General features: G+C 44.7%; 1 protein-coding gene across 4 annotated transcripts in view; it reads right to left on the bottom strand.

Moving 5' to 3' along the window:
* The window catches only part of LOC147031969 (uncharacterized), a 500,872-nt gene that overhangs the window by 478,123 nt on the left and 5,249 nt on the right, over window positions 1-17,500 (bottom strand). For 3 of the 4 annotated variants that reach the window (XM_085853570.1, XM_085853580.1, XM_085853588.1), the window contains exons 2-3: window positions 12,447-12,511; window positions 8,037-8,200 (exon numbers count right to left, since the gene is read on the bottom strand). The gene's annotated coding sequence lies outside the window, so the exon portion shown is untranslated. The remainder of the gene's footprint in view (window positions 1-8,036; window positions 8,201-12,446; window positions 12,512-17,500) is intronic. The other variant, XM_085853597.1, reaches the window with a different exon arrangement.

Below are 17,500 nucleotides of genomic sequence, written 5' to 3' on the forward strand. Positions count from 1 at the left end.
AGAGTCCCGATGGCGACACCGCCGGGCCCGCCTGCGTTGCAAGCCTCGAGGTGCGGCTTGTGTGCGAGTGACGTCACCGGGGATCAAGCGGCACAAAGGCCATGTGAATAGCGCACGGTGCTCCATATGGTGGATGGCTCGAAAGCGAGCACTTGGCGTGATCAACAGGGTAAGTTTACGCTTTAAATTATCGGCCAAACGGAAGGGACGAGCAAATTGCAAACAGCCACCCTGGCGATGCAAGGCCTATCAAGCCTTGCTAAGCGTACACGGACTCCGGCCAGAATGTTGTGGGCAAAGGAGCACTAGTTTAGGGGAGGAGTTTAGCATTAGATAGACCAGCCTCGTGAGGGTATGAGTAGTCCTCCATGGGGCCTGGTAACACGAGTTCGGGAGTTAGAAATGGATTGGAGACTTGGACAGACATGGTATGTGTAGTGGGGACATAGATTAGCGAAGTATAATTAAATGGAACGTGCATTAGAGTAAGGGATGATGGGGAACACGAATTAGTTAGGGGGACGTAGTTGTTAGAATGTGTTGCAAAAAAAATAAAAAGAGAAGAAAGAAACATGAGTGAACGTGGGTCAACGGGCCCGAGTGTGAGTGGAGTGAATGTGGAATGCATGGTGCGAACGAATGATTGGGGGGAGGAGTGAATTCCACCCAAGGGAACTTGGGGTTAGTGTAATGTTCGTTCGTGGGTTAGTTAAATTAACCAATCGGATGTCGTTTTGTTGTTGGTGTTGAATGAAGGCACGAAACCTTTTTTGTAGGGTGCAGGAGTCTATTGATCGGCTGGGAGCGTGGCTGTTGAAATGTGCGCACTGAGTGGAAGGCACCCCCCCCCCCCCGGGCACCAAAATAGTCGGCCAGAGTTGGCCACCGGTCCAAGGGACCGAGTTAGTGTCATGGGCACGGGCAGCCCACAAAAACGGGCACCAAAATGCCACGTGGGCATCGACGGGGAAGATGCCAGGAAGGGCATTCATAAGGAGTAGGTAGGCTCAGAGACACCCTCAGCAACCCGGAGGTACCGTAGTTCGAGTTCGGCAGATGGGTATCCCTGCCAATGGAGCCACGCTGCCCAGCCACGGAATTGTGCAAGAGCATGAGAGAAAATTTGTGGGCCAGGCCCAAATTAATAACAAACACCAAACAGGCAACAGGAATCGTGGTTGCTGGAACCGATAGTTTAACGAGACAGGCGTGTTGAAAAGCCCCGGGGATAGATTAACGTTCAATAAATACTAGGATAGATAGGAAACGTGGACCCCTTCGCACCATCCATCCCTTCGCTGTTTGTAGGCCGCTGGACCCATCATAGGAAATTGCTGAAATCTGAGGGAGTTGTTCTGAGGTTGCATTGGGCCTCGAGACAGATACACTCGTCTCTTCCTCAATCCCCTCAAAAAGGATCTTAGGGATTGGGGATAGACAGTTTGGACAGGTTAGCCGGACAAAGACAATAAAGGGGCTTGGGACACATGTAATTATAAAAAAATAAATAAATAAATAAATAAGTAATTAATAAAAAAAGTCTAAATTTCGATTTTTTCTGTTGCAAGCTAATTGGGGGTGGGTATGGACAAGGACAAGCAAAGGCGATAGGTTGGGGGGAGACCGTAGGGTAGGTCCGAGCCCGTTTTCAGACCGGCCGACGCCACCACACTCCCTCCACAACCTCAAGACACCAGACCGAGGCTGGCCAGCTTCATGTGACGACCTCCTCTTGTACTGCATCTTGCCTGGTCTGCGTTTGCCATGCATTGCCTGCCTTTGCCTTGCGTCCAGACCTGCCATGCCTTTGTTTGCATTCCCATGTCACAACCTTCACCATGTGCTCCAGGACCATCTCTGAACATGTTTTGCAAGGACTGCCCTGCAGGCAACCGCATTCCCGTGGACTGCATTTGAGCAGCCCGGATATCTCCTTGTTGTTGCATGAAGACCAGTTCAAATGGACCGGGGACTGCACTGAGCAGCCCGGAGAACTTGTTGCATAAAGGCCAGTTCAAATGGCCTGTGAGATGGCGTATGGCCTGCCGTGTTTGGGTGATTGCCTTCAGCAGCCAGGAACAAAAAGAAAAAAAGAAGAAGAATTCAACGACAATCAAGGGACCTTTGAAAGCCCTAAAGACGTCTGACCATCAATGCCTGCTGTGCACTCACCCACAAATGTTAACTTTGCTGTGTTTTCTCTCCTCAAGTCACAGGTCCTGAGCCATGGTCGTGTAAATATTAGGACTGTACGTAATTTTAACCCACCTGTTGTTTGTTTAGCGCTGGCAATGTAGTTACGTTGTCCGAGTGAGTCTGCTCGTTTAGTTACGCAATGCACTAGGTTATTTATTTTTGGGACATGTATTCAAAATGTCGCACTCAGGGATCCATAGGTAAAACATACTGGGGGAAAACCTACACCTGCATGCCACACGAATATTAACGACTCGGGTCGAGTCTATAAAAAGGGAGGGGGGTAGTGTTACAGATCTGGAAGTCATAAGCATTCAACATACAGATGTCCCAAAAGTCAATTATGTCGTTAAGTATGTGTGTAGTCAGATCCCCTTCCTTTTGTCTAGTGGGAGAATCAAAGGCCTGCGTTGCGATTTCTTTTAGTTAGGTTATTACATTTAACAAGCCATCGAACAACCATCCCATCTGCATGAACTCTCAGCCCATTACGATCCACGGTACCATCGCGCTTGCAGTCCTCGGTTCGCGGGCCACAGCGCACCTTTACCTGAGACGGATTCCCGAGGATGTTCGAGGCAGTTTCACCACCATGACCTTTCTCGAACACGCGCGAAGGGAGGATCAGCTTTCTCCAAACAAGGCCAAAACCCCGCCCCGGAAAGGTATGCCGTGGGACCCTGTCCAATCAAAGGCGGACAGCGAGGTGTGTTCACCAAGGCCCTCCCCGCTGAGGGAGGTCCAAAAATTCCAGTCTTTTTGGTGGGTCTTTTGTGGAGAGTTTGGGAGGGTTGTTGCTGTCACAAAAGGGTTTTTTGCTGTTATGAAGGTCATCGAGGCGGCGAACGTGTCTCTGCTGGCCCTCTACAAGGAAGGAAAGGGCGACTCCGACCCCCCCTCCGTGGACCCCGCGACACCACCCAAGCTCCGCCACAAACCTGGAGTCCCACACCTGTGACCGGGGACCAAACCACCGACCATTGTCAGGTGCCGCAGCACGGAGTACCCCCTTTCTCCGACGGCCAGGTACCCAACCGAACTCTGACCCCCAGCTTGTCTCTCTCCTCAGCTGCGAGGGTCCAACAAAGAACTCTGGGTTTATTTTCATTTGTGTGTGTGTGTCTGCGTGTGGGCCCGTCTTTAAGTAGAACTGAATAAGTGTTTTTGGATCATTGCAAATACTTCTTGCATATTCGCGTTAAGTCTTGCTTTGTGTCTTCATTTACTGCAAATAAAACTTGTTAGAAATGTTCCCAGTTCGTTTCCGTCCCTTCTTGAATTGGTCCAGCATGGTATGGATCTGAGTTTCGGCGGGGTTTTATCCCCGATAATTAATTCGTTCATTCCAGCCGGCACGGCTTTGGCAGTTTCCGCTCGGCTGCACCCGAACCGGAGTTGGTAGTCGGTAGTTGGAACTCTACCGCATTCGGTAGAGTGACCCGGTTCAAGCAAGACGTGCCGAGGGCGTGGTTTCCCCAGTAGTCGAAATTGCGTAGTTAATTAGGTAAATTGGTTGTAGACGAATATATCCTATGCTACACGGTTGAAATATTGGCGACCACGGTTGGTTAAACGACCCGCCGGCTCGGAGTTATCCGAGCGATGGCCTACAATTCCGGGGAGTTTGGTGGGAGACGACGTAAGCTTTCCCCACCTCGTGGTCATTCTCGCTACCTACCCCCGGCCCACAACAGTATGATTACATGTAAATTTTACATTGAATGATGCACATAAGGTACGCACATTTCTGTGAAGATTGCCATCAGAAGTTTTATGTTGTTGGTCGACATGTTATTGGTCTATACTTGTGAGGTTGTTGAATCGAAAAATCGAAAAAAAAAACAATACTGTCAGACTGTTTAGTGTGATTGACTGTCTATGTTTTACTTGATCATTCTGTGTTGTCTTCGTGTTCCATAAGATGTTTTTTTCTTCCGTTGCTGGGATGTGGTTATGTTATTCTATTGTTGCTACAGAAACACAGCACAGCCGAAATGGAGAGAATTTATTACTGTGTCTGAAATTTCTGAGTGGTGAAATCTGCTGCATTTGAGAAATTCTCTTTCAACACAATAAAGACAAATTAATAATCATGTCTCACCTTATGCATGTGCACATGTTATGAAGGATCATGATGTCAAGAACATTGGAAGTGATTGAAGAAGGAAGGATTGGATGTATGTAGGAAAAAGCATCAGATACTGGTTCTAAGCTATTATTGCAGAGTTCAGTAATCTTTGAGCTTTTGCTGCTTACATATATGTGCAGTAAATTTTGGTGCTGATTGATCTTTACAAAAATCTACCATCAGGAATTGTGTGTATTCTACTGCCCATGAACTAGCTCTCCACTCAAAATAAAGAAAATTCAGCTGTGAAAACGCACACAAGCGGGGTGAACCAAAAAGAACCAACATTTCCCCCTGCAGGGATAAAACGGTGCCGATTCTCTTCCACTTTGCATGTTTTGAAGAAATAAATAGGCTCTCCAGAAAACATGCCCAAATGATGATAGGAAAGAGAAAACAAATATTCCATAAAACTTTTGCCAAGAGCCAGTGAAAGCAAGCACTCGTAAGTACAGTTTGTGCACAAGAAATATGTAATGTAAATGTTCCTTGTATCAGGACTCATCTATCTCCACTATTTAATGTTGTCCAAATTGTTGCTGCAATAACACGACATCAGCAGGATACCTCAGGGTGAAAGCATGCTCTCCCTAAAGCTGTCCAGCCTGGGTTGAAATCCCAAAATAATATCCATCCATCCATGAGGACCATACTCTGTGCAGAGTGTTGGTGCTGCCTAAGCAGTCTCCTTAGCTATTGGGCACAATCCTGGATGAGTCACCACTCCAACACAGGATACCAACAAACTGGCACTCATTTTGCCAACCTCAGAAGGATGACAGGCAGAGTCAATCCCACCTGGTATTAAGTCAACAGCCAAGGGGGATTTGAACTCAGGATTCTAGGATCCCAAGGCCACCACCCTAACCATTAAGCCAACACCAGGCATATAAAATAATACGATCTGCCGACAAGTTCTCTCGTGATTTTCTGCAGATAGTATGTTGAATCAAAGGATACATTGTCGTTCCGAAGAGGACATTTAGCCTGCTGTCCTGTTTTCTGACACTTGGTTGTCGACGTTAAAGACCCCAAGCTGTTTTTCGTAATAGTGTCGATGAGGGAAATAATGGAGGCAACACCACTGTATAAAATTGAACTGGAATTTACAGCCAGGTGTTGTGAGCCCCTTTGACACTGGATTTTGGGAGTGCAAAGAGGTAAGATTGAGACAGCGTGTACTGGCTGAGCAAAATGGCGATGGACTCCAAGTCCCACCACACAGTGTATGAGGTGACGGATACAAACAAGGAACTTTGGCGCAGGAGGCCATTCAGCCAATCATGCCTGAACTGTGCCAACCCCACAAATCCCACTTCCATCAGCCATCCACACACAAGTTATGTTCAAGTCCAATCAACATCCCCATACCCCTCTATCTCTAATACATCCATGTACCAATCAAATTCCCATTCAAACGTATCTCCCGTCACCACTGCCACGACCTTTCTGGGGAGACCATTCCATGCAGTAACCACTCTCTGACTGAATGACTCCTGCCTTAAAACTGTCCAACCTCTCATCATATTTACCCTTATGCTATACCCCCTTGTCCTGTCATTATCCATTCTGCTGCGAAACTCCACTTCACTTATCTTGTCCACACCCTTCATTATCTTAAACATCTCCACCAGATCCCCTCACAATTGTCTCGTTTCCAATGTATAAAGTCCTGTCTCCTTCAAACGTTTCTCATAGCTTATTATAGCTCGCTCTGGGACCAATCTATCTGAGCCCAACACTGAACCCTCTCTATGTGCACTCAAAACTACAGAATAACCATGGATTTATGTCATCAACATAAACAAACATTGCATATAAAGAGGGAACAGTGGCAAATTATTTAACCATCCACAAAAGCATGCTACTTTGTGAGAGTACCCTAGTCAAAGCCCAAATTTCAGGTCCCAGGTTTGCAGCATTAGCTCGTCCCTTGTCGTCACAGTATTATCGTTCTATCAGGATATGGTGAATGATGTTCAGCGAGTAGCTCTGAAGCTACAATTGCAGGGTCAGTAATGTTGAGGTTGAATGTTCTTCTTTTGTAAAGGCCTCTCTCTGGATGTTTAAGCTCTACGGAGAGTTGAGAACCAATCATAAAGTAATGAATCACAGATACTGTAAAAAAGTTGGATTTTTTTTATCATTCGATACTGCCCAAGCCTTTGTAGCGATGTGAAAGATAACATTAAATGATCTCCGACCCCATTCCTTCGTGGGTGTATGGAAGTGCAATTCTAGGACCGCACAAAAAAAAAACAGAAAAAACAAAGATAATGCTATTTCTTCAAAATGATTAGAACAATTCCAGATACGCCTGCTAATATTTCATAATGAAGAAACGTGATCACATTGTTACGAGATACAAGCACACACACAAACATGTAATGGTCGGTTGCTAAATGCGTTCACTTTTTATCTGTTCATGCTTTTCAACAAAGGCGATCAGCTTGCAAGAGTAACATTTTTTGTATACGTGATCGAGGCTCGTGGAAGAGCTAGAGCAGAATGGAAGGGGAAAAATGGAAAAAGGAAAAAACGAACAGCAGAGTAGATGTGAGAGTGAGATCAAGGGGAGGAGGAGAAGGACACAAGGAGGTGAACAAGCTGCACACAGGCTGAGTGAAACACAGCAAGAAGGAGGGGAAAGTGGGGATAAAACAGAAAACGAAAAAAAAACAATCCACAACGAACAAACAAAAAATGAGAGAGAGGGAGGCAGAAAAAAAAATCATAATAACCTGGAAAAAGGGAGAGCTTGGGAATGGGGTCAGTTGGTGTTGAAGAGATCATGAGTGTGGATGGGGTTGGGAGGGGTGACCTGAGGTCATGCTGAACAGCAGTCTTGAAGCCCTGGAGGGAAGAATGGGACTGAATAGACTGGAAGTTGTTTCCACAGGCGAGAGAACAGAGGTACAGATTTTGGGAGTTTAACAAGAAGAGGGTTACTGGCACTATGTGCACCCTGCCAAAATCTGAGGACAGAGTCAAGAGAAGACAGAAGGTGCAAAACCAAAAAGGAGGTGGAAAATACAAAGATGGCCACCAACCTGCTGCGATGTGAGAGTGACTGGCCAAGCAAGACACTCAGCTTAGTTTGCATTCTTTTATTTACATTCCCAATACATAAATCTTCATGTTCAAGCTACAGGAATTGACTCGGAAAGATGGGAAAATATATATATATATATATATATACATATATATATATTATAAATAAAGTGTACAGTCAATATCTTTTGATTGACCATTTCTATCCCCCTGCTATCACTACATTTGAAGTACTACTGCAATCCATTATAAATATAATGCATTGTACTTTGAATATTTTGATTACTTAAATGAAACAATAAAATCACATTTAACTGGAATTATTTTTTCAATGAATAATGCAACATTGATGATTGTATGCGGAATCAATAATGATTCCGATACACTGTATAAAGTGAATGCGGAATCCAGTTATTGTCACAATTGTTTCTGCAAGATCTCTCTGGTTTCATCCACTTGTGGTTGGAATCTATGTCCTATAAAATACATATGGTGTACTTGATTTGCCCTTTCACCACTGAACATGCAAATATTAGACATTTCCCAACTGTATTTCCACCAGTAGGTGGCAACACTAACTAAAACGTGTTTGTGTTACATCGTTGCATCCACTTGGTCCAGGCCTATGTGAGCTATCAAAGATCTGAAGCTAATCTCTTACCAACCAGCTTTATTCTTCACGTGTTCAGGAAGGTCATTATCGTGCAGCTTCCCAGTCTGGCTGAAAGGTATCCAAGTCTGGCTCAAACAAAGGACCTTTGTTTTTCATCGCCCTATTTTCACATCCATCTGTGGGCCTGCACACATGATGAAGAATCACCTGACCTGTGAAATACCAGGATGAAAAGTTTGTAACGGATAAGATTTGAAACCAGGCTATACATCTTAGAGGCAGGTGTACATACCTCCAAGCCATTCCTCCAGCCTGGAGCTACTTAGATTGTGCAATAGTCTTTGAATTGATGGAAAGCTGCACTTGCTGGTCTGGCTGAAAGGTATTCTGGGCCAAAAAAAATGACTTTTGTATACAATGCCGAGGATCGTGAAGGAGCTACTGTAGAATGTGGAATTGTCTTTGCAGTGATGTAACGTAATTCATAAGTTATGTGTTTGTTTTATTTACCTTAGAGGAGAAACAAAAATAATTATCTTTTAATCCAGAGAAAACCTCATAAACAAGCAATTTTTCTTTATACCTTATTCAAAACTGGACACCTTGATGTCATGCTTATACTGCACCAATTGGTGGTTTTTATCGAAAGTCTCCTTGGAATGAAGAAACATTCAACAATGAGAACACAGCACAATGCTTCTTCCATTTTGACTAATTAGCTCTGCCACCAACGGTGGAGACAGCCTGGTGTTGGCTTAGTGGTTAGGGTGGTGGCTTGGGATCCCAGGGTCCTGAGTTCAAGCCCCGTTTGCTGCTGAATTAACACCAGGGGGTTGACTCAGCCTGTCATCCTTCCAAGGTCGTCGAAATGAGTACCAGTGTACTGGTCCCGGTGTATGCCCCGGTTAGAATAGGTGTACCATATCCCTGTGTGTCGTAAGAGGCGACCAGGGTTGGCGTCAGGAAGGGCATCCGGCCATAAAACATTGCCTCAAGAAAAAGCCCAACCCCTGCACAGCAGGGAAAAATGGCTGTAAAAACGGTCATTTTTATTACAACACCAGGGGGTTGACTCAGCCTGTCATTCTTCCGAGGTCGGCGAAATGAGCACCAATATACTGGTAATTGGAGCACTGCATCAGCAGCATAGCTGCGCCCCTAACCAATGATGCAACCAGCAGCCAAAAAGGAAGCACATGATGGGAACCGAAGGTGGATGGAGGTGATGTTTTCACCCCTATCTCTCTGTCTGTTTGTTTGTTTGTTTGTTTGTTTGTTTGTTTGTTTGTTTATTTGTGAACAAAACATCTCAAAAAGTTGTGGATGGATTTGGACAAAATTTGGTGGAAACCTTGGGTATGTCTGTGTCGGAGTGGTGACCCGTCCAGGATTGTGCCCAATAGCCAAGGAGACTGCGTAGGCAGCACCAACGCTCTGCAGAGTATGGTCCCAATCTCCTCCTCCTCCTCCTTGAGTATGTGACAAGGGTGAAATGATTAGATTTTTGGTGAAGCTCTGAATCCGCATCTGGATCCGAGAATATTTTAAGTGATTCTTCACCATTGAGTGATAGAGCTAAAACGATATATAACATGATATCTGAGATAGTTATGGATGGATTCGGCCGAAACTTGGTGGATGAGTTGGTTCGGTGACAATAACAAGCCGATTAAATATTAGTTCAGGTCCGAGTTCAGGTCCGAATCCAGAGCAGGCCTATCATTGGGATACAAATAGCCTGGTGTTGGCTTCGTGGTTAGGGTGGCAGCTTGGGATCCAAGGTAGGCCGGGGGCCAGTGGGACCTACCTTGCGATAATTTTTCACTGATACCACAGTGTTCATATATATATCCCACGTATCAGAAAAAAGATGTTCCCAGAAAAATAACTCATTTGCACTATGCTTTATAGGCCGGGGCCAGTGGGACCTACCTTGCACCCTCCCCCCCCCCCCCCAGCGACAATTTTTCACATATTGTATATATATATATATATATATATATATATATATATATATATATATATATATATATATATATATATATCCCAAGTATCAGAAAAAAACATGTTCCAAGAAAAATAACTCATTTGGACTATGCTTTATGAAGCTGTTTCCATGGCAACCAATCAAAAATAGACGAATCTCACAAAGATTGGCAAAATGTCAATATCTGTAAAATATAAACATAAAATCACAAAATTGGTGTCAAATTAAAGCTTATACATTTACGTATTAAAATATATTTTGTTTATGCTAATTAGCTAATATGCATATTAATTAAATTTGACTTAAAGACAATAATTCCCACAAAAATGCAAGAATTTCCATTTTCTTTCCTTGTAATTACTACACGTCAGTTTTTTGTCAAAAAACATGACTTAAGTGTTACCAGATACAAGCCAGGTTGGCAAAAAAAATATTAAAATTTTTGAATTTTTTAAAGTAGGCTAATTCGCATAAAATACAAAGCAAAATGAATCGTTCGAAAATCATGCGAAATCAGATTAATCAATAGAATTAATTACCTGGGCCTGATATAATACATAACTGCGACTTATGATGGCTGTTGGTGTTTAAGGGAAAAATAACTATTTTCTGTTTGAGTAAAAATAGTGGAAATAATTTTAAATGCATTGATATGCGAATTAGAATCCGCCATTATGGAAATTCTCATTTTTATAAATATCTCAACTTCTGGTACATGGAAATTTGTAAATGAGGAATCTACACATATGTTTGGAGGGTCAAGGAATCAGGTGAATAATATTCCCTTTGTTGTCAGAGATGTAGAATAATGTTTGGATAGCTTAATTACATGCAAAAATGGAAACAGCATAATAAAGCATAGTGAAAATGAGTTATATTTCTACGAACATCTTTTTTCTGATACTTGGGATATATAGGAACACTGTGGTATCAGTGAAAATTTTTCGCAGGAGAGTGCAAGGTAGGTGCCACTGGCCCCGGCCTAAGGGTCCTGAGTTCAATCCCCGTTGGCTGCTGAATTAATACATTAGAAGGTTGACTCAGCCTGTCATCCTTCCGAGGTCGGCAAAATGAGTACCAGTGTACTGGTAAGGGGGACACTGCATCAGCGGCATAGTCGCATCCCAACCAATGATGCAACCAGCAGCCACAGGATGCATGAGAGAGAAGAGAGGAGAAGAGAGGAGAGAGAGGAGAGAGAGGAGAGAGAGGAGAGAGAGGAGAGAGAGGAGAGAGAGGAGCGAGAGGAGAGAGAGGAGAAAGAGGAGAGAGAGAGGAGAGAGAGAGAGAGAGAGAGAGAGAGAGAGAGAGAGGAGAGAGAGGAGAGAGAGGAGAGAGAGAGGGAGAGAGAGAGGAGAGAGAGGGAGAGAGAGAGGAGAGAGAGGAGAGAGAGGAGAGAGAGGAGAGAGAGAGGAGAGAGAGAGGAGAGAGAGAGGAGAGAGAGGAGAGAGAGAGAGAGAGAGAGAGGAGAGAGAGAGGAGAGAGAGAGAGAGAGAGAGAGAGAGAGGAGAGAGAGGAGAGAGAGAGAGAGAGAGAGGAGAGAGAGAGAGGAGAGAGAGAGAGGAGAGAGAGAGAGGAGAGAGAGAGAGGAGAGAGAGAGAGGAGAGAGAGAGAGGAGAGAGAGAGGAGAGAGAGAGAGAGGAGAGAGAGAGGAGAGAGGAGAGAGAGGAGAGAGAGAGGAGAGAGGAGAGAGAGGAGAGAGAGAGAGGAGAGAGAGAGGAGAGAGAGGAGAGAGAGAGAGAGAGAGAGGAGAGAGAGAGAGAGAGAGAGAGAGAGAGGAGAGAGAGAGAGAGAGAGAGAGAGAGAGAGAGAGAGAGAGAGAGAGAGAGAGAGAGAGAGAGAGAGGAGAGAGAGGAGAGAGAGGAGAGAGAGGAGAGAGAGGGAGAGAGAGAGAGAGAGAGAGAGAGAGAGAGAGAGAGAGAGAGAGAGAGAGAGAGGAGAGAGAGAGAGAGAGAGAGAGAGAGAGAGGAGAGAGAGAGGAGAGAGAGGAGAGAGAGGAGAGAGGAGAGAGAGAGAGAGAGAGAGAGAGAGAGAGAGAGAGAGAGAGAGAGAGAGAGACAAAACGTAAACCAATCAGCCAAGTGGAGGTATGCGCTCGATCAAGTGGCCATTCTAGTTTAACATGCATTCAAACCTCCTGCATCACCAGATGGAATTTCTGGAAGTCAATAAATAGCTGTTCGATTTTATGATATTTTGTGATGAAAAGCAGCTGAGCCGAGTTGTGTTTAACTGGGACACAAAACACGGATTGTTCCAGGATTGCACTCCCCATAGTTGTAAAGTGGTGTGCAAGTTGAAAAGGGGCTGTCTTCCTATTACCTGTGCCCACATGGCAATTGCATTTTTTTGTCAACATCCAAAATCGTGTTCATAGGACTTTAATGATCTCCTTATTTCCTTATTTGCTCCTGCACTGCTACTGGTCCTGACGATAACAGAATGCCCTCGTACTCAAAAACTGATCTTACCTGAATTGTCTACTCCTGCTTTCCAGCTCTTTTCCAGGTAGGTCATTTTCCTCAGGCCACCAATTCTTGCATCATGGAAAATAAAATAATAAGAATTATAAAAATAATAACATAAACAAGAAGCGAATACTTTGATATCGCGCGGCTGGGGGCAGTAAAAGTCTAGGTTAAGAATGATGAAACAATTTTGCAGTTATAAAATTTAAATGTAGACATTAGCATGCATGATGGGAAGAGTTGTGACAGACAAATTTCTATTTATAGCCCTCAGATAAAAGGGATGTATGCGGCCATAAGTGTGACAGAAGACACAGGACAGAATAGCCAATTATATAACAGCGCGATGTCGCCGTACTGTAACAAGAAGAAAAAGGCAGAAAACATCATAGCCCCCCACGTGATTATATTAATTTTGCTGTATAGAGTTTGCCCATATTTACAAATTGCATGTGCATGCACAACTGACTTGAGTGGTCATGTGACATGGAAGATTGCATACGATTGGGTTATTTGGTCATGAATATTAATGATGTGGGTCATCTAGTTATATTGTGTAAGATAGTTGGTCACGTGACATGTATGACTTTTTTGATTGGGAATTCAAATTTTGCGCAGAATGGATTCAATGTTCATATATTATAGGAGACACACTGAATTACACAAATAGTACACCATTTAATAATATTTATTGATGTATGAAAGAAATTCTATAACTGTAGAAAATAGACAATTCAGTTCAGTTCAAAATGTCCGATCAGTTTTTATAAAATGTATTAAAAGTGGTTGGAGTGAAATGGAAGGGTAATCAGATTTTTTTTTTTCCACGAAAAATGCTTCATGATTTAGGGATGAAAAAAAATAGAACAAGATCTGTAAATGCATGTCCAAGAAATGGTTGAGGACATGTTCAATACTGGGTATTTTTACAACTGAAATGAATGCCAGTCTACCAGTCGGCCATCTTTGATGAGATCGCAAAATAAAGTGAGGTGCACGTGTATGCCATCATGTACTGCGCTTGTGTCAAATTTGAACAAAATCGGACCATGCAAGTCCGAAAAATGGTTGGAGATATGTTTAAGTAACGAAATGGCCACCAGTCAGCCATCGTGGATCTGATCTCGAAAAAAATGACGTGCGTATGTAAGCAATCATTCTTTATCTGTGTGCCAAGTTTGAACAAAATTGGTAAAGGCATTTCTGAGAAATGGTTGAGGAAGTGTTCAGCATCGGGTTTTTACAACTAAAATGGTGACCAGTCGGCCATAATTGATCAAATCGTGAAACAAAACTATGTGCATATGTATACCATCATGTGCACCAGCTCATAAAACATATGCTGTCCCAGCCGAAGCCCCTTGCACAACAGTATCGTCATGTCCAAGGAGGGATTCTGACTTGGAGGCGTTCAGCCATAATCCCTCAGATGATAGCTTCGCACCACTGGATGCTCAGCCAGATGCAGACGCCAAGTATCTGAACCTGCGGTTCCTCTTGTACTGAACGGGGTTGCTGTCCCAGTGACAAAAGCACCAGTCGGGTAAAACTAACCTGTCTCACGATGGTCTAATCTTAGCTCACGTTCTCTGTTAGTGGGTGAACAATCTGACACTTGGATAATTCTGCTTCACGATGAAAGGAAGAGCCGAACCCAGCCACTGTGGTTGCACAAGTTAGCGCACTCTCAGTGCCAGTCCCAAGCCCGGATAAATGGGGAGGGTTGCGTCAGGAAGGGCATCCGGCGTAAAACCTGTGCCAAATCAATATGCGGATCATAAACCGGATCAGTCGAGGCCCAGGTTACCAACGACCGCCACCGGTACTGTTGGCTAGCAGGGTACCGGTGGAAACTATGTTACTGCTAGGCGAAGGAGGAGGAGAGGGGGGAGGCATGTCCAGAGGCAGTGGGAGAGGAGGAAGGGGAGAAGTGTGGAGGAGAGTTGGAACTTTGAATGTTGGTACTATGACTGGCAAATGGCGAGAGTTGGCTGATATGATAGAGAGGAGAAAAGTAGACATACTATGTGTACAAGAGACCAAGTGGATGGGGTGTAAGACTAGGAGCATCAGAGGTGGTTTCAAACTGTTCTACCATGGTGTGGATGGGAGAAATGGTGTAGCGGTAATCCTGAAGGAGGATTATGTTAAGAGGGTATTGGAGGTGAGGAGAGTGTCTGAACGAGTGATGAGTGTGAAGTTGGAAATGGAAAGGGTGATTATGAATGTCATCAGTGCATATGCCCTGCAAGTGCGATGTGAGATGGAGGAGAAAGAAGATTTCTGGAGTGAGTTAGATGAAGTGGTTGAGAGTGTATCCAAGGAAGAGAGAGTGGTGATTGGAGCAGATTTCAATGGGCATGTTGGAGAAGGGAATAAAGAGGATGAGGAGGTGATGGGTTGGTACAGTCTCAACAAGAGGAATGTGGAAGGGCAGATGGTGGTGGATTTTGCAAAAAGAATGGAAATGGCAGTGGTAAATACGTATATTAAGGAGGAGCACAGGGTGACGTCCAAGAGTGGAGGAAGGTGCACACAGGTGGACTACGTCTTAAGCAGGAGATGCAACCTGAAAGAGATTAGAGACTGTAAGGTGGTGGCAGGGGAGAGTGTAGCGAGACAGCATCGGATAGTGGTTTGTTGGATGATTTTGGTGGTGAGGTTGAGGAAGAGTGAGGGCTGAACCAAGGACCAGATGGTGGAAGTTGAAGGAGGAAGACTGTTGCGTGAAATTCAGGGAGGAGGTGAGACAGGTGATGGATGGTGGTAAAGAGGTGTGAGACGACTGGGCAACTACTGCAAAAGTGGCAAGGGACATAGCTCGGAAGGTACTTGGTGTGACATCTGCACAGAGGAAGGAATACAAGGAGACTTTGTGGTGGAACGAGGAAGTACAGGAAAGTACAAGGAAGAAGGGGTTGGCGAAAAATAATTAGGATAGCCAGAGAGATGAAGAAAGTATACAGGAGTACAATGAGTGGTGGCACATGGTGAAGACAGAGGTGGCGAAGGCAAAGAAAAAGGCATATGGTGAGCTGTATGAGAAGTTGGATACAAAGGAAGGGGAAAAGGATTTGTACCGATTGGCTAGACAGGGGGACAGAGCTGGGAAGGATGTGCTGCAGGTTAGGGTGATAAAGGATGCAGATGGAAATGTGCTGACAAGCGAGGAGAGTGTATTGAGAAAGTGGATGGAGTACTTTGAGGAGCTGATGAATGAAGAAAAATGAGAGAGAGAGCGAGAGAGAGAGAGAGAGCGAGAGAGAGAGAACGAGAGAGCGAGAGAACGAGAGAGCGAGAGAGAGAGAGACAACGAGAGAGAGAGAGACAACGAGAGAGAGAGAGACAACGAGAGAGAGAGAGACAACGAGAGAGAGAGAGACAACGAGAGAGAGAGAGACAACGAGAGAGAGAGAGACAACGAGAGAGAGAGAGACAACGAGAGAGAGAGACAACGAGAGAGAGAGAGACAACGAGAGAGAGAGAGACAACGAGAGAGAGAGAGACAACGAGAGAGAGAGAGACAACGAGAGAGAGAGAGACAACGAGAGAGAGAGAGACAACGAGAGAGAGAGAGACAACGAGAGAGAGAGAGACAACGAGAGAGAGAGAGACAACGAGAGAGAGAGAGAGAGACAACGAGAGAGAGAGAGACAACGAGAGAGAGAGAGACAACGAGAGAGAGAGAGACAACGAGAGAGAGAGAGACAACGAGAGAGAGACAACGAGAGAGAGAGAGAGAGAGAGAGAGAGAGAGAGAGAGAGAGAGAGAGAGAGAGAGAGAGAGAGAGAGAGAGAGAGAATCAGGAAGTGCGGTGGATTAGTAAGGATGAAGTGAGGAGAGCTATGAAGAGGATGAAGAGTGTAAAGGCGGTTGGCCCAGATGATATACCAGTGGAGGCATGGAAATGCTTTGGAGAGATGGAAGTGGAGTTTTTAACTAGATTGTTTAATTAAATCTTGGAAAGTGAGAGGATGCCTGAGAAGTGGAGATCAAGTGTACTGGTACCGATTTTTAATAATAAGGGTGATGTGCAGAGCTGTGGTATTTACAGAGGTATAGAGTTGATAAGCCACACCATTAAGTTATGGAAAAGAGTAGTGGAAGTTAGGTTGAGAGGAGAGGTGATGATTTGTGAGCAGCAATATGCTTTTATGTCAGGAAATAGCACTACAGATGCGAAGTTTGCTTTGAGAGCGTTGATGGAGAAGTATAGGGAAGGCCAGAAGGAGTTGCATTGTGTGTTTGTGGATTTTGAGAAAGCTTATGACAGGATGCCAAGAGAGGAGTTGTGGTATTGTATGAGGAAGTCAGGAGTGGTAGAGAAGTATGTGAGGGTGGTGCAGGATATGTATGAGGACAGTGTGACAGCGGTGAGGTGTGCGGTAGGAATGACGGATCGGTTTAAGGTAGAGGTGTGATTGCATCAAGGATCAGCTTTGAGCCCTTTCCTGTTTGCAATGGTGATGGACAGGTTGACAGACGAGATCAGACAGGAGTCTCCATGGACTATGATGTTCGCGGATGACATCGTGATCTGTAGTGAGAGTGGCGAGCAGGCTGAGGTGAGCCGCGATAGGTGGAGGTATGCACTGCAGAGAAGAGGAATGAAAGTCAGAAGGAGTAAGATGGAGTACATGTGCATAAATGAGAGGGAGGGTGGCGGAATGGTGCGGTTGCAAGGAGTTGAGGTGGTGAAGGTGGATGGGTTTAAATACTTAGGATCAACTGTCCAAAGTAACGGAGAGTGTGGTCGAGAAGTGCAGAAGATAGTGCAGGCAGGATGGAGTGGGTGGAGAAGAGCTTTAGGAGTGATTTGTGATAGAAGGGTATCTGCAAGAGTGAAAGGGAAAGTATACAAGATGGTAGTGAGAAAAGCTATAGATATTGTATGGTTTGAAGGTGGTGGCGCTGACAAAAAGACAAGAAGCGGAGCTGGAGGTGACAGAGTTAAAGATGCTGCGATTCTCGTTGGGAGTGATGAGGATGGACAGGATTAGAAATGGGTATATTAGAGGGACAGTGCAGGTAGGACGGTTTGGAGACAAAGTGAGAA

This window comes from Eptatretus burgeri, chromosome 2 (genome assembly GCF_056783735.1).
Source record: "Eptatretus burgeri isolate ZD-2024b chromosome 2, Ebu_testis_v1, whole genome shotgun sequence".
In the NCBI taxonomy this organism is placed as follows: Eukaryota; Metazoa; Chordata; class Myxini; order Myxiniformes; family Myxinidae; genus Eptatretus; species Eptatretus burgeri.